This window comes from Thalassophryne amazonica, chromosome 15 (genome assembly GCF_902500255.1).
Source record: "Thalassophryne amazonica chromosome 15, fThaAma1.1, whole genome shotgun sequence".
In the NCBI taxonomy this organism is placed as follows: Eukaryota; Metazoa; Chordata; class Actinopteri; order Batrachoidiformes; family Batrachoididae; genus Thalassophryne; species Thalassophryne amazonica.
Window position 1 is genome coordinate 74,755,644 of NC_047117.1, and position 24,192 is coordinate 74,779,835.

General features: G+C 38.3%; 1 long non-coding RNA gene across 1 annotated transcript; it reads right to left on the minus strand.

The window, feature by feature from the left end:
* Window positions 1-1,384: 1,384 nt before the first annotated feature.
* LOC117526225 lies at window positions 1,385-23,967 on the minus strand. Its single transcript, XR_004565234.1, has 4 exons — window positions 23,955-23,967; window positions 17,643-17,656; window positions 13,229-13,231; window positions 1,385-1,532 (listed from the first exon to the last, which is right to left on the minus strand). It is a non-coding gene; the product is annotated as an uncharacterized LOC117526225 (long non-coding RNA).
* Window positions 23,968-24,192: the final 225 nt, after the last annotated feature.

The window sequence follows — 24,192 nt, forward strand, 5'->3', positions numbered from 1 at the left end:
TTACGAAAACTCATATTAAAAATAGGTTTAATGGCACTGAAACGTTGTAAAACAAAATTAGGAATTTAAACATTTATTATTGCAGATACCAACTAAGCATGTTCAACTTATTTGACAAAACAATTAAATAAAAATAAACAAAACATTTCAACTGAGCAAGTGAATACACCATAAAGGGGACCTTAATGTAAATCTCTGAATAAATTGTTTAAATTTTATAAATGGATTCCTGATTATCTCCAGAGTAGCACAAATAAAATGTGTGGGAAGTTTTTCTTGCACTCAAAAAAAAAAAAAAAAGAAAGAAAGAAAGAAAGAAAGAAAAAATAATAAAAATGAAACGGCACGCTGCAGCTCTGACTCGTACATGCAGTCGTATATTTCAGTTGTCAGGTGTAAGCCTTGTATCTGCAAAATGTCATCTTTATAGGATAGAAAAGAACCAGCCTCAGAGTTGCTGGATGCGTTTCTGGTGCGATCTAAAGGGTTTTGAAAATGGTTTATGAGCATAAGGGGCTGGAAAGTGGTTGTGACCCACAGAGAAGCATGCAATCCTTCAAGTTTTTTCAAAGCATGAAAACCTGCAAAAGTGGTCTTTGTTGAAGATGACACACTAAAATATCCCCTGCTCTCCGGAGCATAAGTTGGAGTCCTGAATGTTTTCATACATTCACTCCTTCATTTATCTGTGGAGGGGAAAGTGGACCATTTGTGTCCGTGGTGTGTCAGTCTTGCTCCAACCAAGTCCAGAGCATTCAGCAGCTCTGCACCGGCTCTGGTCGGATCCCGGCAGCCCCTAACGACCGGACTGAAGGTAAGATGGATAAACCGAACACTCAGCTTGGGCTTCATGCAAACATTTTTTTTAAATATTCAGTGGATAAAAAAATGTTAGAAATGATAAAGTTAACTGTCTCAATCTCACGCATTATGAATCAAATCAATCTATTTCATAATCAAGTTCACTAAACTGGAAAAATACAAGCAGGAGTACAGATTTGTATCAAGTCAGTTTAATGTTCTTGTCTCTTTTTAGGTTCTCTGCTTTTATGTGGCATTCGTTTTTGTTAGCAAGATTTATAATTATAAAGCTGCCCCTACTTCTTTTTTTTATTTTTAGAAACAATAAATGTAAACAAGTTAAAGTTTGACCACAAATATTTTATGAAGTTGCAAATTGTTACAAATTGTTGAATTGTTATAGAATCAAACTGGTGCTTCATTGATCAGCACATGCGGAACAGAAATGTACAATAATAATAGTGATGTACCTCTTAATATTATTGCTGTTATTATTAATAATGTAAATGATATGTTAAATGGACTGCATTTATTAGTGCTTTTACATCTGCATCAGAAGCGCAAAGTGTTTTACAATTATGCCTCACATTCACACATTCACACAAACACACTCACACACCGATGTCAGGGTGCTGCCATGTAAGGCGCTCACTAAACACCGGGAGCATCTAGGGGATTAAGGACCTTGCACAAGGGTCTTTAGTGATTTTCCAGTCAGGCTAGGATTTGAACTCTGGTCTGAAGCCCAGCGCTTAACCACTAGACCATCACCTCCTCATATAAATGAGTGAACATTGTAAAATATTATCATGGTAGTTTTGTAATAAAAGCCTCTGTATTTCTCTGCTGTATTTGTTGTTGTTGTTGTTGTTGTATATACTTTTCCTGCAGGGATTAAACACTTTAATTTAGCATGTTTTAGCTGTTATTTCTTCAAACTTAATATATTCTAACAAAGTTCTAGGGGTGTGTTACGTTGTTGCATACAATTTCTTATATATTTTAAAATTACTTTACAATATTTGCTAAAAGTAGGAGCAGGCTATAAATAATTTAAAGTCTGTATATTAGTATTTCATGGATGCACTCCAATAAAGGTAAATGTGCAGATGTTAGTGGTGATGTATAAAAGTAATAACTGACAAGCTACAGTATGAAGTGTATAGTCTACATATAGTTTGATACTTATTTAATTTTAATTAGTGTCTAGAAGAGCGTTGCTGATTTCACAGAAAGGTATGAAAATATTTTTGTTCAGAGACAACAGGCCGCTGTTTAAGTGCTGCAGTATATGATTTAGTTTTTGTTATTTAATATGTAAAGTGAAATGTAGCAAATGCGTACTGAAAATAATCCAAGCTGTTCCTATTTTGTGCGACATATGTCCAAGACAAAAACAGATTTATTTCTTTAGCCTGCACATAAATTGTGCAGTATTGTCACACATATTTGCTTCTTTTTTTTTTTACCGCTATCAGAGTTTGTCAGCAGAAGTTAAAAAATGTGCACATATTTTTATTAGTAGTCAGCATTTATTGATAATATATTGATTTTAAATTTCTCAGTTTGTTTTTTAAAATTCAAGCTATGCATTTTTGTCTTTGTTGAATTCAAAGCAGCACATGGTTGTATTCACATTACTTCTCAGTATGATGAGTTTTTTAAATTGTGTTTTGTGCACTGATAATATCGCTGGGTGAGAGCAAACGGTGCATTTTGGTTTGAAATATGAAAGCGACAGAAAGTTTATGTCTGGGTGTTGATTTCCACATAATGCTGTGATGTTGTTAATGGCGCCTGTGATTAAAGTAGGTTAAGTGGCTGACCTTTAGAGTGTGTGTTTACCTCCTGATCATTATAAAGATGATAAATGGTAGCATATAGCTGAAGCCCATTACAAATTAACCTCTAAAAACGCTGAGAGACAATCACACAAACAAGCACACGGTCACGCAGGTAAACATACAAGAACCAACGATCTCACAGAAACTGACAAAATTTTGTCCAAATTATTCACATCTGAAGGGTATAAGACAATTTCATCCACTGATCCATGGTTACTTCTGTGCATCTACATGTGCACTGTGTGCACATCGAGCACTTAAAAAAAAAAAAAAGAATATGCACCTAAATACACAGTGAAATATATACGCCTGTCATAATGCAGTACACATCTGCACAGCAGATACCTGTGGTACACACAAATCCACAGATTGCTGCTGCCTCTGTGTGTGTACATTTTGGAATAATTTTCTGGTACATTTTGAATTATTTAATTTGATGATTTACTTAATACAGAATCTACTGTGAAGTAGTACTTAATCACTTCATTTGTACCGACATTTATTTCTTTATTGTAACCCAAATGTTCTGTAGGTTATAATGAAATATGGAATTTTGATGTGTGCTTAATGTTTTCATAATAAAACACATATATATATATATATATATATATATATATATATATATATATATATATATATATATATATATATATATATATATATATATATATATATATATATATAAAAGCATTGAGATGCCATTAAGAAAGTAATTAGAGTAGAAAAGCCTTCACATCTGGACACATGGCTCAACTTTATTTGATGCATGTTATTATAAGGGAGGCATGAAAAAATATTTTACCCACACATAGTCAGCACCAGAATTGCTGGTACACTGACATTTTTTTTTTGGTGTAATTTTGCATTTTTAATAAAAAGCAATTAAAATATTGCATTAGCTATTTAAGAATTAGTCACTTTTATACATGCTGCCTACATTTTTAGACACCATAATAACAAGACAAACTAAATATAAAAGAAGGATTTTCTTAAAAAAGAGGTTAAATTTCAGCTACGGTTTCACAGAAGGCACATGGGGGATGATTCTAGATTGGAACAGGTTTTTAAAGTCCTGCTTTGCTCCATGCTGTATGGTCGTTTATGCAACAGACAAATTGCATTATGCACAATTTCTCCAGTGACAACTGCAGAAGCCTATAACTCTTTAGAGTTATCATGGGTGCCTTGGTGGCTTCCCTCATTAGTCTATTGCCTACTCCAGATAGATTTACCATTCAGTCCCTTGCTGTTTGTGCGTCTTAATAACTGATGTAAATAAAGTCTAAGACATACTCAGGGACTTCAAAATGTTCATATATCCATCCCCTGAGTTGTCTGAAGAAACCTGGCTGTAAAAGTGATGATTTGTATTAAAAGTAATCCTTTATTGAGTTTGTCCAATGACTTGCGAGCTCTGAAAATGGAGGAATAAAAATTGGCATAATTATTAAATGGCTAGTAATTTCCTCAAGAAGGGCATCCTGCATAAAACCTGTGCCAGATACTAATGTGGGTATGGTTGTATCTGCTGTGGCGATGCTGAACAAATGGGAGCAGCTGATGATCAGATATGGATCTGCAAATTGATTTGATGCAAGTTTTACACTGGATACCCTTCTGACACAGCATGGAGAATGGGCACAACTGGTCTTAAACCTTAATCACTTTGCAACCTGCTGTAATCCATAAATAGTTAATATGGTATTTTTATTAAACTCCTTCAACAAAACCTGAAAATCTACACTACAAGCACATCTTCATTGTTTCAGAAATGTGGCGCTTTTCATGACAGTATCACAAACCAAAGGTTCATTTACTTTTTTCGTGATGCCATCACAAAATGGTGTGAGATTGGGTTGTTCATTTCACCTCCACTGTGGTGGTGTAGAAAGGCTACATCACAAAAAGTATCACTGTCCTAATAACTACGGGGCTGACTCTATGGCAGGTTACCGTTTCCTTTCTTTTCGTTTATAACACGGTGTATAACACTGCAATTAAATAAATTCTTATTTTTATTATATTTTAAGTTTTTTTTTTTTTTTTTTTAAACCTCTGCATGGTTCACAGTTCCATCAGAGCTGTAGCTGTTTTGTAATACCAGTATACTTCCAGCAGTAACCACGACTGGACATTCGCAACCGATCACTGATATCGCATCATTGTCACGACATGACCTCAGACGCAGTGACTCTGTGGCGTCTGAAGGAGGTTGTTAACATATATTTAAAAATAAGTGACAGTGCAAGCTGGTCTTCTTTTGTGTAACTGACAGAAAGAAAAGGCACAGAGTAATGTGACCAGCTCTGTGCTCGTTAGCCTGCCTGTAGACGAAGCGCATTCTCCATGTCACTGTACAGCACATCAACATTACTGCTGTTGCAGTGGGCAACAGCATGATCTACATCTGGGTTGATTGATGGGGACAATCAGATTTGTGCAGCGCATTATGATCTCTATATTAACAGCTTCATGAGCAGAATCTTCTATTCGGTGAGGCTCTTCATATTCTGCGTTGTATCTCCGGATATGACTGAATGTAAACGACTGTGTGCAGAAAAGGGATCTGGAGAGAATGTTTCTATTAGGGGTTTATGGAAAGACTAATTTTCAGATTAACTTGGGGCGAAATAAACGCCAACAAATCCCAACATGTTACTGTGGCAAAATAGCCGTTTAGACAGAAACACGATGCAGAGATTATTTAAGTGAAGCCTGTTTCATTCCTACAGACCTTATTTTATATTTGCAACACTAACAGATAGAGGTTATGTTTTCACCGGAATGATGGGCTTCAGTGGAAGTGTGTTGAGGGATGCTATAAGTGATCAAGATCTCAATCTGGTTTCTGCACCTTTTGAAAACGTTTCAGAATTTTGCAAGATTGTGCAACATAATTTCTGAGAGCAATAAACCATATTTTTTACTTATAGTGCTATTAAACAACAATGAAACATAATTGGTAAAGGCATAATTTTGGGACTGCACTACTAAAATAGTGAGTTTTACTGCACTGGCCGGGACACTTAGATGGAGCTTTATTGATTCATATGTAATAGCAGGAACCCAAGTTCACACAATGATGAAACAGATCTAATGAATCAGTTTTGTTACATTTTAAAATCAATTTTTGCTCAGTAAAACCTGTCGCTATCAGTCATTTTACATTTTTCTATTGCTACATTTTCTTTCTTTGTATCTACAACATATTCGCAAGTGTAGTTGTCATGTATGTGTGTGTGAAACAGTATTCCATTACAACCACTCAGTTACACTAACAGCATTCTTGTTTTATGTAGCATTAATAATAAATTATAGAAATGAGTGTAAATGGAACAAATGAAGGGTGATAATAAGACATTACGTAGCTGTAACTGCTACATGTGTTGATTTCTAACAGTTTTGTTTTTCTGCAGTGCACAAAGATTTTTCATGGCAAACAGTGACTTTTTAAATAGCTAAATCTATTCTGTGTTTTATAAAATTAATTTGACGAAGCACTGAAAAGAGGAGTTGCAGGAGACGGCAAACAGCAAATATTATATTACTCAACTCAGTTCAAACTTTATTTATAGAGCACATTTAAAACAACCGGGCTTGACCAAAATGCTGCACACATTAAAACAAGATAACCAATAACATGCAGAAATTACAATAAATGAATAATACTAAAATACATAACACAGTGCTATAAAATAAAATAGAATAAAATGAATTACAATTCAATTAAAATTTTGCCAGAAGCCCACTTAAATTTGAATAAAATAGAGAATATTTTACTTATTACTTATTTATGGTATTTTTTATTTTTTTTTATTTCTGATCACAATTTTGAATAATTTGTCTTATTTTTTTGCAAAGGGACTCACAAAAAAACAAAACAAAACATTTTTTTTATGTCTCTCTTACTGTCAGTGGATCTTATTTTGGACAGTGCTTTACATTTGTAACCATCAAAACATCAAGACTCATCATCTGACTCCAGAAGTGCTCTGAATTTGATATCAATTATTATTGATTGTGACAGAAAAATCAGGAAAACTGCCTTTTGAAAAAATCCCAGAGGCAAAGACAAAGCATCTTTAACGTCCAAACACATCCAAATTACAATGATCTAAAACAGAAAAAGGACTAAATCTTCGGAGACGTTGGAACCACACAGTCCAAGGCCAGCGTTTTTCCTTTATAAAGGCATTACGGAGACTCTCTGAGGATCTTAAATATGCCACAACTTCAGCCATTTTAAATTTAAATTTAAAATATTTGATCTCCTGTGGCTTTGATGAATTTTTCTGTTTATTTTTTTTTTTTTTTTTGCAGTAAAACATTTTTATTTGTCCCTACACTGTCATTGTACTTGTAATGAACTTTCAATTATTTATTATTATTATTATTATTATAATCCTGCCCCTGCCACATCTCTCCATGTAATGTGGAGTTGCGTCAGGAAGCGCATCCGGTGTAAAACTTGTGCCAATTTAACATGCAGGTCCACCTTGGATTTGCCGTGGCAACCCAGAGTGCAAACAAGGGAGCAGCCAAAGGAACTTACTTACTTACTATTATTATTATTATTATTATTATTATTATTACTATTACTATTACATTCTTTAACTGATTTCATTCTATTTTAGGTTATATACTTGAATGCTGACGCTTCACTGTTAATTTTTTTGAGAGACAAACCAACCATGAATTTCCATGTTCCAAAGGTGCTCTGTGCTATTCTCCCTTTGGTTAATATGGTGGGCTTGAGATGAGAGGATCCTTGGTTCAAATCCCTGTGAAAGTGGAACATCACTAAGGCCCTTGGGCAAGGTCCCAAGTTGCTCCTGGTGTGCAGCTGAGCTCTTTGCTTGGTGAGTGGGTGGATGTGAGGAATCATTACAAAGCGCCTTGAGCATCCACTTCAAAAGCAAAAGTGCTCCATAAATGCAGTCCACGTTGAGTGAGATGAAAAGGTTTGGGTATTGACACCTTTTCTTTTTTAATAATATCAGTTTTTTGAAAAAAGGAATTCAGGATTCTCTATAGTCAGTTTTCTAAAACTATAAACTCTTAGTTTGAAAAGTCAAGTGCTGGATACATGAACATTTCCAAGTCACTTAATATATCTTGAACTTCATTAAGGAATACAAACACTACAGTACTGTATAGTAAATCTGTCTGGAGCAGACAGTTCTCTCTCTCTCTCTCTCTCTCTCTCTCTCTCTCTCTCTCTCTCTCTCTCTCTCTCTCTCTCTCTCTCTCTAAAAAAAGTGATTATGCACGAATGGAGACAAGTGTGGAGTTGTAGGCATCTGTGGCTGTGATCCGAGAAACAGGGCGTAGTGCATTGTTTCAAGAAATCACATCAGATCTAGGCTTAAGTTTTCCACGTGCCTTCTGGAAAACTGTAGCTGAAATTTCACATTTTCAGGATAAACCTTTTCTGTGTAGAAGTCCTTCCGAGTTGTCATGGTCACTCAGTTTTTGGGAACTGCCTACTTAGACTTACAGTACTGTACAGTAGCACACTGTTTGTATTTCTTGATGGATGTAAATAAACTCCAAGACATTTAGAGAATGTTTGTGTTGTAAAAGTATGACCCTTGACCCCAGCATGGCTGTAGAATCATATTTGTGCACGGTGGTGCTGCAGGCAGATGTAAATATCATTTGCTTGATTAATTGCGCAAGGACACCATGCATAATAACTGAGAGACAACACGGTCTGACAAGGAGACTTTAGTTTTTTCTGACTGTGATACTGGAAAGAGGAATTCTGCAGGAAGTGTAGCACAGACACCAGGATGCCAAGTGCGTTATGTAAACACTTTTGGCAAAGTTGCTGTCATGACAACTATCACATTTGCTTTGGCTTAACTGCAGTTTATTATAAATGTACTTGATTTCACAGTGTGCTCGGCATGTTTGAAGTGATGCTACAGTGCCCTCCAAAAGTATTGGAACACTTGGTATTTCACACATTTTAATTTGTTAGTGCCATTTCAAATACAAAAAAATAAAAATTTCTAAAATTATCATCCTTAAACTCAAACTGAAAGCAAATATATACAATTTGATATAAATGAATTAAAAATATCAAAGCCAAGATGATGGTTGCAAATCTATGTAGAGTAGACAGTTCTCAAAAACTGAGTGACTGTGGAAGAAGGAGAAGAGTGAGGAAAGCCACCAAGACACCCAGATGAAGTTATAGGCTTCTGTGGCTGTGATTGGTGAAATTCTGCACAGTGCATGTTTTACATTTTGTATCCTCAGTTATACAGCTTCATGATGAAGTGGTATAGAGGAGGATTTTCTTAAAAAAAAAAAAAAAAAAAAAGGGAAAGTGCAGCTGCAATTTGCTAGGTACGGTGAACCAGGCAGCCATGTTCATGACACATTGGAGAGGCAGCGGCACGAGCATCTGCACTGCAAAGCAGTTATCATGTCACTGTGTGGTGGGGAACTGGCAAATTTGCGCTTGCCGCAGCTGCAGGTAGGCGCCCCTGTTTGCTGACGTGCACAGAACAGAAGCAGTGAGAGTGAGAGTGAGAGGTTTGGCGGTTGTCTCCTACGTTGTCCCTGGGGACAGGCGCTCACCTCCCCGTGTGCGCTACTCTACTTTGGCTCCAGACGGAGCATCCTGCCCCTTGTTTCCCCGCTGCTCCACTCAGCAGGATCCTGCTTTCCGGCTCCACAGCGTCTCCTCTCTGGCAGGGCAAAGTCCACTTAGGATGCAGCGACCCTAGAACTCTGCGCCACATTTCTCTGTGCATCATCCAGCCAGTGCCAAAGGAGGCAGGAAGAATGAGGCAGCCAGTTTATGAAATAAAAGGCAGACAGACAGGGTGTAAGAATGGGTTTGAGTCTCACCGGAGAGGACAAACTGCCCACTTGTGGGAAAAAAAAAGTTTACAGAAAGGAGAGCCTGCTTATTTGTAAGGAGGGTTTAGAACTTGAGCTGCATTCACATTGTTAGCGAAAGTGACTTGAATCTGACCTTAAATTACCAGATATATGTACTTAATGAAAATCAAATGTATTAATTCCTATAGCGGCAACTCACGATGAGATCGCCTCAAGGCCCTTTACACAACACAATACCGAAAACAGAGAAAAAACTGAATTAAAAAAATTTAAAACAATAAAAAGACAAAACATAAAAGAGCACAAGAATAAAAACACATAATAACACAATAAAACTAATGATGAAACAAGGAAAACAAAGGGGTTTACAGTCTCGATTTAAAAGTCTCCACATTATCCGACTGCCGTAGATGTCCCCAGAGATCATTCCACAGAGCTGGGGCACGGTAGGAGAAAGCTCTGTAACCGGCAGACTTATTATTCACTGTGGGAACACACAAAAGTCCTGCACCCTGCGAGCGCAGGGCCCGAGCTGGTACATAGGGCTTGACCAGATCAGCCAGATAGGCAGTCCATGAACAATTTTAAAAGCCAATAAAGATAACCTTAAAATATGATCTTGCAGTGACAGGAAGCCAGTGAAGAGATACCAAAATGGGTGTAATATGGTCAAACTTTCTGCCTCAAATCAAAAGAACCAGTTGAAGACCCCTAATGTTGGACTGTGGCAAACCAGAAAATAGAGCAGTACAATAGTGAATCTTGAAGAAACAAATGCATGCATCAAAGTCTCAGCATCAACCATAGACGGGATGGGATAAATCTTCGCTACATTTCGCAAATGGAAGAAAGCAGTTCTCGTAATGTCCCTAATGTGGAGGTCAAAAGACAATATAGGATCAAAAATTACCCCAAGATTCCTCACTTTGTCCGTATGATGTATAACACATGAACCCAAGCTAAACGCCAGCTGGCCAAATTGATGCAGATGCCTCGCTGGATAAAGAACCATCATTTCAGTCCTATCAGAGTTTAAAAGTAGGAAGTTACTAGACATCCAACTTCTCACTGATGCAAGGCAATTTTCTAAAGATTTTATGTGAGTAAAATTACCAGCAATTATCGTCATGCACAGTTGAGTATCATCAGCATAGCAATGAAAGACAATCCATAAATCCACAGTATATTCCCAAGGGCTGCTACATAAAGGGAAAAGAGCAGGGGACCTAAAACGGATCCCTGTGGAACCCCAAACTTCATGTCCCTAAGATCAGAGGTAGTGTTATTGTACAAAACACAGTGAGAACGACTGGACAGATATGTCAACCATGCAAGGACAATTTCAATAATCCCAAAATAATTCTCAAGCCTGTCGAGTAAACTATGATGATCCACAGTATCAAACGCAGCACTAAGGTGCAACAGCACTAAAACCATAGTGGTGTCTGAGTCCATTGCTTTGAAATTTGAAATTTGATTTTTGAAATGTACTTAATGCAGGGGTGGTGTCCAAGTGCTTAGTGCACTTGGTTTCAGTGCGGAAGGTTCGCTGTTCAAACCCCAACCCTGCCACATTTATCCATGTAATATGACACAAGAGTGTGTGTTATCCAGTTTTCCCACAATTTTCCAGCAGCTGGCAACTCTCTTTCTGTTGTCATGTACACTGACATAATAATAATAATAATAATAATAATAATAATAATAATAATAATAATAATAATAATAATAATAATAATGAAATTTAAAATTAATCTTATCTTCAGAATTAATTGGTTTATTTAATGGAGAAAAAGAATCACATTTGATTTCACTGGCCTGGGAATATTAGTAACATTTCAATTGAGATTTTTTTTTTACCCACAGATGAGGACGAAAACTTAAGGGAAAAAATACACTACATTATTACATAATTTCTGTCATACCTAAAACTTTTGCAGATTAGTTAATGCTAGGTATGTACACATTTAGTCTAATATTTACAAACATCAAGGTAAATATTTAGCTAAATGTTGAGACAAATATGCATGCTAATAAAAGAGCTAATTGGGCAGCGCAGTCTCGTTTGAGGGTGGGCGCTAAAGGGGTAAAATATGATGAATATGACATAATTTCTCTATTTCTGGGGGACAAACCACAGCATTTTCAATGAGTTTTGGGGCAAATTACATGCAAACAAAGTGAAAATGCAAAGAAAAAGTGACAATGCGGCAGGAAAGTGGACATGTGTTGCTGTTTGTTTATGACCCGGAGCTGAAAAGTGTCGAGGCAGTTTTGCAGGCGAGAGCACGCAGCTACTCTGGTTACGTCGTGTTGGTAAGCTACACTTAACGACACGGCGGCTCCCATCTGCTCGTCTTTTCAACTCCACTGGGAACCAAAAAAATAATAATTTTTGCAACTGCTTTGGTAAGTGCAGCCAAAAACAAAACAGTACACCATTTATCTGTGTGAAGTTATGCTGTGTATATATTGCGCTACAGAGCGGAGGACCCCATAAGTGGTCAAATCCCGCGATATCACGCAGGGTTCAAATGAGACTGTGGTGCCCTATTGTTCCTCCCTGAAAGACAGATTAATAAAGTGTCTAATGACAGACATTTAGCATGTAAGGGCGTGTTGATTCAAATTTGCAATTCATCAATGTTTTCTATAAGAGTTATGTTGTAGCCTGCGGTCTTTTGATGTCAATTTCAATTGCAGGGACACTTCTAAAATATTAAAAAATAATAATAAAATAATAAAAAATGGCTTTGTGCAAACTTTTGTGTTTTTTTTTGGGGGGGGGGGGTGCACAGAGGGGGTCTTGCCTGGGGATTAATTTAGTGTAGAACTGCCTCTGCAAAAGGTACATCTGAGATTCAAGCCTAGATTTGATGTTTTGGTGAAATAAAATCCTTCTCTTCTGCAATCAAGGCATATTCAGTGACTTGGAAATGTTCTTGTATCCATCCCCTGACCCAGGGGTAGGCAACCTGTTCCAGAAAGAGCCATGAGGGTGCAGGTTTTCTTTGCAGCCACTGACTCCACCAGGTGATTTCACTGATTAACTGATTCCATCTGCTCAAAGTGATATTAATCAGTGAAATCACCTGGTGGAGTCAGCGGCTGCAAAGAAAACCTGCACCCTCATGGCTCTTTCTGGAACAGGTTGCCTACCCCTGCCCTGACCTGTCTAAAGGCAACTGGCAATAAAACTGATTATTTACAGCTATTATACCAAAATGTTCCATTGCTTATGCAACCCATATTTTTAATTCATTTATATCAAGTCGTAGAGATTTGCTTTTAGATTTTTTTTTGTTGTATTTTTTGTATTTGAAATTAAAATTAAAATAAGCAAATTAAAATGTGTGAAATACCAAGTGTTCCAATACTATTGGAGGACACTGTACATACGTTTTTCATGAAACGTTAACATTCACTGCTGGTAGCACTCTAAAACTTAGCAGCCTTAGGAAATGTGCACACTAAAGACTACAGAGAGGCGATGTTAATAAGTTGTCAGTGACCTCAGCTCCTCAGAGGGGTTTTTTACACATAAAGCATCTCTCCACCACGTAGCTCAGCTCACTTCTCCCTTTATCAGAGAGAATGAGAGGTACTGATGTGAGGCATCACTCTGCAGCTGGCTAACAGATGGCTGAAGCTGTCCTTTTCTCATTCTTGGTATCTACTATGAAGAAGGCAACAGCTCAGTCCAGATCCACGCTGGTAAGAAACATCACCCACTGACCCTGAACGTCACCTGTGTTTTTGCCTCCACCACTGAGTGGAACGCCTGTAAATGTTATTATGTAAGATCTTTGTCATTATATTCATTCTTCGTAGTGCGTCTGAATAAGAAATGTCACTCCCCCCCCCACCCCCACCCCCACCCGTTACTCTTTAATGAAAACATGAAAGCCAAGCAGTGCTGATAAAATTGAACCCATGCAGAAGTGCTGAGGCCTGTGTTTCCTTGAATGGCCACTTGAGACTGGCTCCAAGTGAGCCCGTCCCTGTGCAACCACATGCTAAAATGTCCAACTTTAAAGCAGAAATAAACATATTTACGGCATGGTACAAAAAATGGTTGTGGTCTCTATAGCTTGGTGGTTCCCAGTTTGACAACTATGCGGGGGCTGAGTTTTGGATATAAATCATCAGTTTAAGCTATTTTAAACCATAAAGTTAGCAATAATCAGGGGTAGTTGCTTTGAGTGAAAATAACAAATATCTGAGATAATATGTTTTGTTGTATGGTTAACTGCACTAACAGACCTTCTCAGAAGTCTGTGCTTCAGCATTTCTAATCAGTAAAATTTATTTAACTTGCATGTTAATGCTATGAATGTTAATTAGCAGGTATTAATAGGTTGGTAACACTTGCTACACTGATGCTGCCACAGTTAATAAAGCGACATGAAAATTCAGTAAGGTATATCTTATATATTATACAAGGTCTGTTAGAAAAGTATCGGACCTTTTTATTTTTTTCAAAAACCATATGGATTTGAATCATGTGTGATTGCATCAGCCAAGCTTGAACCTTCGTGCGCATGCGTGAGTTTTTTCACACCTGTTGGTTGCGTCATTCGCCTGTGAGCAGGCTTTGTGTGAGCAGCGGTCCACCCTCTCGTTGTTTTTTTATTGCGAATAAATGTCTGAACGATTTGGAGCTTTGCTGCATAAATTTTTTTCCAGAAACTGTGAGAGACCTCCAGGTGGACACCGTTCGGAAAATGAATATGGCTTTCAGGGACGATTTTATGGGGATTACACAGATTAAGGAGTCATCCAGACGGTTTAAAGACCGCCCACAGCTGCTGAGAGCGCGCCGCGCTCCGAGCACCGATCAACAGGCTCAAACCCCGCTGAAACAACCAGATCATTTCCAATGTGAAGGCTTTGTTGATCCGGGACGTCATCTGACTTTCACAAAAAGACAGAAGGCGTGGACATCAGCACTTTTTCGGCACATTCCACTGTTACAGGAGTTTTTTTCATGGAAAGAAAAGTGGACGGATGCGCCACCGTGCCGTTCATGGCGCGGCACAAAACCACCTCCGTGTTGGTCTCACAGGACGGCTTTGAGATGGCTTTCAGACGGCTGTCGGTGGGTTTTCAGTCATGTGACTATCCGAGAAATTGTGGATGAGCCTGGACATGCCAGAACATGTCCTGTGAGGCTTCATCACGGCGTTGCTTTGTGTCATGCAGCTCCACCGCGACGCGTGGAACTCCGCTCCTCTTTCCATGACAAAAACTCCTGTAACAGTGGAATGTGCCATTCATTTCTAAACTGGACACTGTCTTGATCCGGTATGTCGTCTGACTAGCACAGGAATTGCGGAAGACGTGGACATCAGCAGTTTTTCGGCACATTGAGACAGACGTGCGGAGGAGTTCCGTGCGTCGCGGTGGAGCCGCATGACGCAAAGCAACGCCGTGATGAAGCCTCACAGGACATGTTCTGGCATGTCCAGGCTCATCCACAATTTCTCAGATAGTCACACGACTAAAATCCCACCGACAGCCATCTGAAAGCCATCCCAAAGCCGTCCTGTGAGACCAACACGGAGGTGGTTTTGTGCCGCACCATGAACGGCACGGTGGCGCATCCGTCCGCTTTTCTTTCCATGAAAAAAACTCCTGTAACAGTGGAATGTGCCAAAAAAGTGCTGATGTCCACGCCTTCTGCTTTTTTGTGAAAGTCAGACGACGTCCCGTATCAACAAAGCCTTCACGTTGGAAATGATCTGGTTGTTTCAGCGGGGTTTGAGCCTGTCGATCGGCGCTCAGAGCGCGACGCGCTCTCAGCAGCTGTGGGTGGTCTTTAAATCATCTGGATCACTCCTTAATCTGTATAATCCCCATAAAATCGTCCCTGAAAGCCATATTAATTTTCCGAACGGTGTCCACCTTGAGGTCTCTCACAGTTTCTGGAAAAAAATTGATGCAGCAAAGCTCCAAATCGTTCAGACATTTATTCGCAATAAAAAAACGACAAGAGGGTGGACCAGTGCTCACACAAAGCCTGCTCACAGGCGAATGACGCAACCGACAGGCGTGAAAAAACTCACGCATGCGCACGAAGGTTCAAGCTTGGCTGATGCAATCACACGTGATTCAAATCCATGTGGTTTTTGAAAAAAAATAAAAAGGTCAGATACTTTTCTAACAGACCTCGTATTCCAATTCTAAGGTGGAACTCTGCCAGTATACAAATGTATATCTAAATATCTAAAAAGGAAGAGTAAAATAGGAGAGTAGGAAAGAGTAGAGTAGAGCCACTTAGGTGCCTGGTCTTGAGAACCAGGGATGGTAGGTTAAAAAACTTTTTTATCCCATGGGAATTCTCTCCCTACCCACCCAAGCAGCTCAAGAAAAAGGTATATATAATATAATAAGTAATAAGATGTAAGAAGGATAAGACATCACAGGAGAAGATTGTTATCAAACAAAAAGGAACCAACTATTTTGTAAGCTACGATGAACGTTGCTAAGGCCGGCTAGATAAACTAACGTTAGCAGTTAGGTATTACTAATTGTACCCCACTCCTCCAATATTTACTTAAATATAATAATATTAAAAAGGGGGGAACAAGAAAAAGTAAAGCATGTAGAAATGTATATGGAGATATAAGTACATATATTTGCAGAAAAGAGAAAAACGGCTGCCGTTTTAATCACGTTAGTCAAAGCTTTTAGTACCCTCAACCGGCCACCCCTAGAAGAACCACCGTGCAGTCTGCAAAAAAAATATAAAAAAACAAATACATTAATCAAGCACTCAAACTGAAAGTCATCTAGCATTTTAGCTTTTGCCAGCTTGTTAACTTCGAGATAGGTTGGTGTGCTCAGGCTACATTTGTCTCACCCAGGTCACAGCAGTCACGCTCACACTTTGAGTTGATGTGGCAGCGCATTTGCAAATGGTTAGACAATAGTGTTACTAATGTTGAAAATGCATCTTTAAAATGAAATTTTAACAAGACCTTTAAAATGAAATTTTAACAAGACCTTACTGCCATATACAATATTCATATTCTATGTAGTTAGTTAAGCCAGCACCACACATCAGCATAAATGTTTTTGATGATTTTATGTAGCTCAAAAAATAATGTTAGCCTAGCTCTTCTGTGATAGGTTGAATAACTGTCTCTGAAGTAATCTCGTGAATGCACTTTTTCTGGAAGTAGGGATTTTTTATGTGGGGTCTTTCTGAGCTTCTGAGGGTTATGAACGCAGCATTCATTCACGGTACTGTTTGCTAACATTAGTCCACAATTATTACTTGTTTACCGTAATAATGGCACACATCAGAATTAAAGACAGCACATACACATTTGACATTGTTTATGTGCACTAAATTTGAAGAAGTCCGTTATCCGAATTGAGACAAGTGGGTGAATGTCACGCAGCAACCCTGAGTTGCGCCATCGTCGGCTTGGCGGGGGGTGGGGGGGGGGGGCCAGCAGCAGCTAAAACCGTACCGCCCCTGCAGAATGGAAGGGGTGACATGAGCAGAAGCTGGAGTGGGGGGTGTGTGATGGGGTGCAGGAGGTGGGGTGGGGAGAGGGAGTGGAGCATGCTTCAGTCCTGTGAAACAGTTTATTGTCTTTGTGAGTTGAGATAAGAAAACAGCCAAATAATCACCAAGGCCTGAAGACATTCCTCTGGAGGAAAACAGTCGGGCAATTTGTCCTTCAGGCTGATATGCCTGCCGTGTTGTGGTTTAAGCAGTGAAAAACACTTTTTACAGCTTCACTTGAACAACCAAATCCCAATTATGAATTAAGAATATGCCCTGGCCTCCAAAATCTTCATCTTCATTTGCAAGGCACACATCTGCTCCAAGATGTCATCCAATTTGCGTCTGAGTTCAAGAGTCATCGCAGTCTGAGAATGCACTGCCTTGCCCACCTCGTTAATCATGATGGACAAGCGAGGGGCCGTGGTTCTTGATGCCGCCGTCTCGCCAATTTTCCGGTAGATCAGGGCAGCACATAAGCCAGAAAGTACCAGCCAGCCCTGCTACCATAAGACCAAATATGAATAAATCCTCAACATCCTCAACAGAGAAAGGCGCCAAGCATGCAACACGCCACGACCCCCAGTAGTCGAGAACATAGCCCGCAGGATACGTTCCATCTGGACAGGATCCCCTGGTCCTGACCTTCTTGTAGAAAAGATGGTGTCAATAGCGTTCAGAGACCAGCTGATCAATTCCATGGTTAATCCAATAGTAATCCAATAGAACCAGTATCCAATATAATTTCAGGAATTCACAGTCTGGCGAAGTAGGGACTTGAAGGTTAAAGCAGAGAGCAGAGATAAGGGAGAGTGGAGGAGATGCAACCACCCTTGTTGGAGTCCCAAGCTGTTCACAGTACTGTTTACTAACATGCTGCACTACTATTAATTTGCATGCTGTCTAGCAGTGTGCCTATAGTATTGTTGGCTACAATGCTACACTGCCGTAAACCACCATGCTACAGTCCTGTTAGCTAGCATGCTGTATAGGATAGTAATTCTGACACAGTCAGTTAAAAAATGTGTGACAGGTGTGTGAGTCATTACAAAAGTAAAAGTCAGGCAGCTCATATAAGACAAAAATAATGTTCACCATGCACAAAGGTAGCCCTGTACGACAGCATGGTTTTTCAAATGAGCTAGTGGTGCCTTGATTGACGGATCTTTGCTTGATGTAAAAATGTCAAAATAATAATAATAAATAAATAAAATTTCACCTTGACTGTAATAAAACAGAAATTTAATGACTTAAACAATTACCTTTTTATAACAGAAAAATCAATCAACCTCCAAGCTTTGCGCTGCATTTATACATTAGCAGAGTAATGATAGTAAAAGGTTTGGTGTAAAATTCCAGATTAGGTTATGAAGCTCTCTCTCTTTCTTTTTTTACACACCTTTGGCTTCTTAACTGCTGTTTCTGTCACTGTGAGGTAAATCAAATCTAAAACTGGAACCAGAACCATCAAACCACAGAAACCACGTCCACCAAACACAGGACGATTTACACCATTTCTGCTTTCTGTCCATCTGCCTGCTGCTCGTTCTTTCTCCTTTAGCCACTTTAAAACTTCTGCTGTCAGGCATAACTTTATTGCACATGTATTCTAATCAGATTTCATTACTAAATTAATTGCACATTTCTTATTTGGCCAACATTTGGCCACCTGTGTTAGTTATTAGGTTCATTAGTAATCTGACCTCATTTTTGTTGTTAAACATCACATTGATAAGAAAATCTCAAGAATAATTCAGTGCAAACTCCAAAGTTTGTGAAAACTGTGATATGTATATTTTACAGTAAATATTTGATTATTTATAGGGATGTACACAATTGGATTGTTTTCCAATATTCAATTCACCAGTATTTTCCAACTCACTTTGGCCAATGGCCAGTACTAATATATAATCATTATGGTGTTTTTAATCTTTAATTTCATTAAATGGCACCAAGTCTCTCCTGTACTGGATGAATTTATTGCACTTCTTGCGATGGCCTTTCATTCTACCCTAAATGCACCATCTACAAATGATACATTTATAATGAAATAGTTACAGTTTGCAAATTTACTGAGGAAAAATGAGAAATGTTTTAAACTTGGATGAGATGTAACTGGTGCCACTTTTAATTTTTAAGTAAAAGAGTAACAATAAAATTAAGAATCATATGGAAATTTTCTGTGAGCCTGCTGTAACAATCCAGTGACATACAGTCAACTCTCCATTGCACAAAATAAAAGATGTGTCACATTTTTAAAAATCATATATATCTTCAAATACAGCTGAAAATGGAGACAAATCATAATTGTTCAGGGCAGGTTTGGGAGGCGTACGAGTGCTGCACTTTTCTGCACCCACCACACAAAAGAACCGCTTTGGGTTCTGGATGGCAACTGTTCCATCCCTATATTTTGAAAGTAACCATCTATAAGGTGAAATGTGGGTGTGTCCTTGGCCTTTTCCAGTTTGTGGGGTCCTCAAAATGAACACACTACATGATCAAAATGTCAGAGCTCAAGTTCACTCAGAATTGTAAGTGGTACTCCTCATTGTTGTTCAAATACTCACAATAAAAGTAGTCAAGAAGTAAAACGTATTTCATTAGGATCTATGAGCCTAGAAAAAACCAAAAACCTTCCGCTCTCAACTATTGGTTCTAGTTTAAACTGTACACATTTGCAGGACAGATTCATGTGGTATTTTCTGTGAGCAGCAAACAGCAGTTCAGCTGTACAAGAGTGATCTTTTGATTGTCTTGTAGAGGTGGACTGGATCCTGTGCTTCTGATCGTTCTGTTGCAGCAAAACCCAACACTGAGCTTCATATAGCTGATAGCATGACCTTCTCTGAGGTCAGAGTTCATTATCCCATCAGTTACTGCCCTAAAGGAGCAACGCTTCTTCACACAGTCATGCTTTCCACCACGTTTGTTGGCGTGGTGTTCTTGTTGAGTGTTATGTTAACTTAGCACCAGATGCACTCAGATCCACATGCTTCAAAATGTTTTGTTTGCATTTATCACTCCACAGAACATTATCTCCAAAGCTGAGTTTCACAAAAGGGCATTGCGTATTTAGTTTTGTAATATGATTGAAGCCATTATGTTGTTGGTTAGCAGTGGTTTTTACCTTGAAACCTTCTCATTATGGAATCATGAACATTGACCTCACATGACCTGGGTCGGTGTCTCAGATTCTTTTGTGACTCTGTTGGTGAGTCACTGATATGATGTTGGTGGAATTTTAGGAGGCCAGTCAGTCCTTGGAAGATGTTCAGGTTTTCTCATTTTTGAGGATAATGATTCTCTCTGTGGTTCACTGCAGTCCAACAGCTTTAGAAATGGTTTTGTAACCTTTTCCAGACCAATATGCTTCAGCGCTTTTCTCATTTTTGTGGGATTGTTTTTGATTAGGTTGTAATGTCATGCACAATGATACCTTTTAAGCTACAGTATATATATATATATATATATATATATATATATATATATATATATATACATACAGTTGTGCTCAAACGTTTACATACCCTAGTAGGATATATTTGGCAATTTTTGAATGATAACACAAAAACTTTTTTCCACTCATGGTTAGTGGTTGTGTGAAGCCATTTATTGTCAAACAAATGTGTTTACTCTTTTTAAATAATAATGACAAAAGAAACAAATGAAATGACAGTGATCAAAAGTTTTACATATCCTGGTGAGTTTGGCTTGATAACACCCACACAAGTTGACACAAATAGGTTTGAATGGCTACAAAAGGTAACCATCCTCACCTGTGAGCTGTTTGCTTGTAATCAGTGTGTGTGTATAAAAGGTCAGTGAGTTTCTGTGCTCCTGACAGACCCTTCCATCTTTCATCCAGTGCTGCACTGACATTTCTAGTTTCTGAGTCATAGGGACAGCAACAGACTTGCCAAAGAAAAGGTAACTGAACTGTATAAAGCAGGAAAGGGATATAAAAAGGGCCTGAGAATCCCAATCAGCAATTTGCGAACTAATTGAGAAGTGGAAAATGAAGGATTCTGTTGAAACCAAAGCACGGTCAGGTAGACCAACAAAATTTTCAGCAACAACTGCCAGGAAAATTGTTCAGGATGCAAAGAAAAACCCACAAATAACTTCAGCTGAAATACAGGACTCTCTGGAAAAAAAGTGGTGTGGCTGTTTCAAGATACACAATAAGAAAGCACTTGAAGAAAAAAGGGCTGCATGGTGGAGTCACCAGAAAAAAAGCCATTGCTACATAAATGCTACAAAGTATACCGCTTACAATACGCCAAACAGCACAGAGAACAAAGTCATTTGGAGTGATGAGACCAACATTGAACTTTTTTGCCACAACCATAAACGTTACATTTGAAGAGGAGTCAACAAGACCTATGATGAAAGGTATACCCTTCCTACTGTGAAGCGTGGAGGTGGATCGCTGATGTTTTGAGGATGTGTGAGCTACAAAGGCAAAGGAAACTGGGGTCAAAATTGATGGCAGGATGAATGCAGCATGTTCCAACATGACAATGATCCAAAACACAAAGCCATGTCAACCTGTCATTGGCTACAGTAGAATAAAGTGAAGGTTCTGGAGTGGCCATTGCAATCTCCTTACCTCAATATCACTGAGCCACTCTGGGGAGATCTCAATGCAGTTCATGCAAGACAGCACAGGAATTTAAATGAACTGGAGGTTTTTTGCCAAGGCGAATGGGCAGCTTTACCATCAGAGGAAATAAAGAGCCTCGTTCACAACTATCACAAAAGACTCCAAGCTGTCACTGATGCTAAAGGGGGCAATACATGGTATTAAGAACTGGGGTATGTAAACTTTTAATCAAGGCCATTTGGGTAATTTCTGTTGTCATTATGATTTACAAAGAGTAAACACAGTTGTTTGACAATCCATGGCTTCACCCAACCACTAACCATGAGTGAAAAAAGGTGTCTGTGTTATCATTCATATTATCTGAAAAATGGCCAGGGTATGTAAACTTCTGAGCATAACTGTGTGTGTGTGTGTGTGTGTGTGTGTGTGTGTGTGTGTGTGTGTGTGTGTGTGTGTGTGTGTGTGTGTGTGTGTGTGTGTGTGTGTGTGTGTGTGTGTGTGTGTGTGTGTGTGTATATATATATATATATATATATATATATATCAGTTTATTTTAATAAGATGAAATGTTTTTGTTGTAATTGCTGCTGAGATGTTATCCCTTTGAGACAACATTTTACTTATTTTGCAGACGTTCTTTTCTTAAAGCCTTTATTTTGTCTTTTTTCATGCAGGTAGAGTCCATCAGAGATTAATGTGATTATGTATTGCCAACAACAATCACAAAGCAAAAAACAAAACAAAACAAAAAAAACAACAAAATTCACATGATGGAGAGAGAAACGGGAGAAGGAAGAAAAGCAAAAAGAGGAGAACAAATGAGAAAATGGTAAGCATTATATACATATATATACACACACACACACACACACACACACACACACACACACACACACACACACACACACACACACACACACACACACACACACACACACAGACACACACACACACACACACACACACAAAACGTGTAATTACTAAAATTAACAAAGCAGTATCAGAAAACTGTTACATTTACTAATGCAATTACTAATGTAATTTATTGGCTTTTTAAAAAAAAAAACAACAAAAAAAAAACACTGTTGACACAAAATGTTGCAGAAGCGGCAGGTTTTGGTGGTGAGGTGAGCTTCTTGTTTAGATTCCAATTGAGGATGGAACTTTCAAGGCTTTCTGTGAGACATTCCGAGAACCACAGCAGACGCCATAAATAATGTCCAAAGTTAATTTGCTAAATACGGCTGATCTCTGTGGCTGAAAACTGAGCTAGATTTTTTTAAAGCATCCCAATTTAAGGGGAAAAAACTGTTAACATTACATAACATAAAAAAAATAAAAGCGCATTTCTGTCTGAGTCAAAGTGAAATAACATCATAATTTATTTTTGTATAATGGAAAAGCCTAAAAAAGTAAAAAAAAAAACTATTAAAATTATTATTATTTATTTATTTATTTTAAAAGGATCTGTTGCTCTGTTCTATGGGCACTGGACAGGGACAAAAGCACACACAAACTGATACTGGGTGATGATAAAATAAAAATGTATTTCCAGATATTAGTTTAGCCTCAAAACAGGAACATCCACAAGATGGAATATGATTCAATATAATGTGAATTTATGTAGTTACAGATTGAGACATAATTTAATGACACCTGATGCTGAAATAAAAAAAAATGCATAACATCATCAAATAACTAAGCAGCCTTTCCTTCAGAAGATCGGGACGTGTCATCCTCTCATCAAATCATAGACAAGTCAACAGAGCCGCTCTTGTAGGAACATTCACAAGTTTCAATTAGAAATACTTGGATTACATTAAAGTCTTGGAGGATTGAAATCGTGCAAACTGTTGTGCGACAGTGGTTACAGTCTTTTCTATCACCTCAAATCAAAACATGCTGTCAGTTATAAGGAATGCAGAAGAATAAGTCCACGGCAAACAAGTGGAGATCAGAATCTAAGCACAAGTTCTGCAAATCAGGTTTTCGTTTTCACTTTCACAGCTTGATTTTTATTATATTTAATGAAAATGTTTTTTCGGACATTGATGTTACTTGAGAAAAGTTTTTTTTTTACTATATACTGCAGTTTTGCACAATAAATGTTTGTTAAAGTACCGCTGTACTATGTGAAACATGTTGTAATGCAGTTAAGAGTACAGTCTGAGCTGCTACGCAGTACTTTCCCACTACAGAAGCATTGACAGACATTTTGAGAAAAATCAATATATACAGTTACCGTCTGTGCTTGAACTTATACTGAGATATAAATTGTAGGCCATCCCATCCATCCCTAGTCTAATCAAGGATTGTGGGACGGTTTACGAACCAAAGTCGACCCCAAAAATTATGCAAGAGTATACGAGACGATCCATTTCCTACAGAGTTGAAAGGGTCGTTTTTGACCCTCACAAGCAGCTGTTCTCCACATTGCAGTCACTGGTTGCCCGAGTCTCAGCTCGTGTCAGATGTTGTCCAACACTCAGCAGCAGCTGGCAGAGCCACGCAGCTCCAGCAGAGATGCTCTCAGCCGTGATTTATTGCTTCAGAAGAAACGCAGGGACACA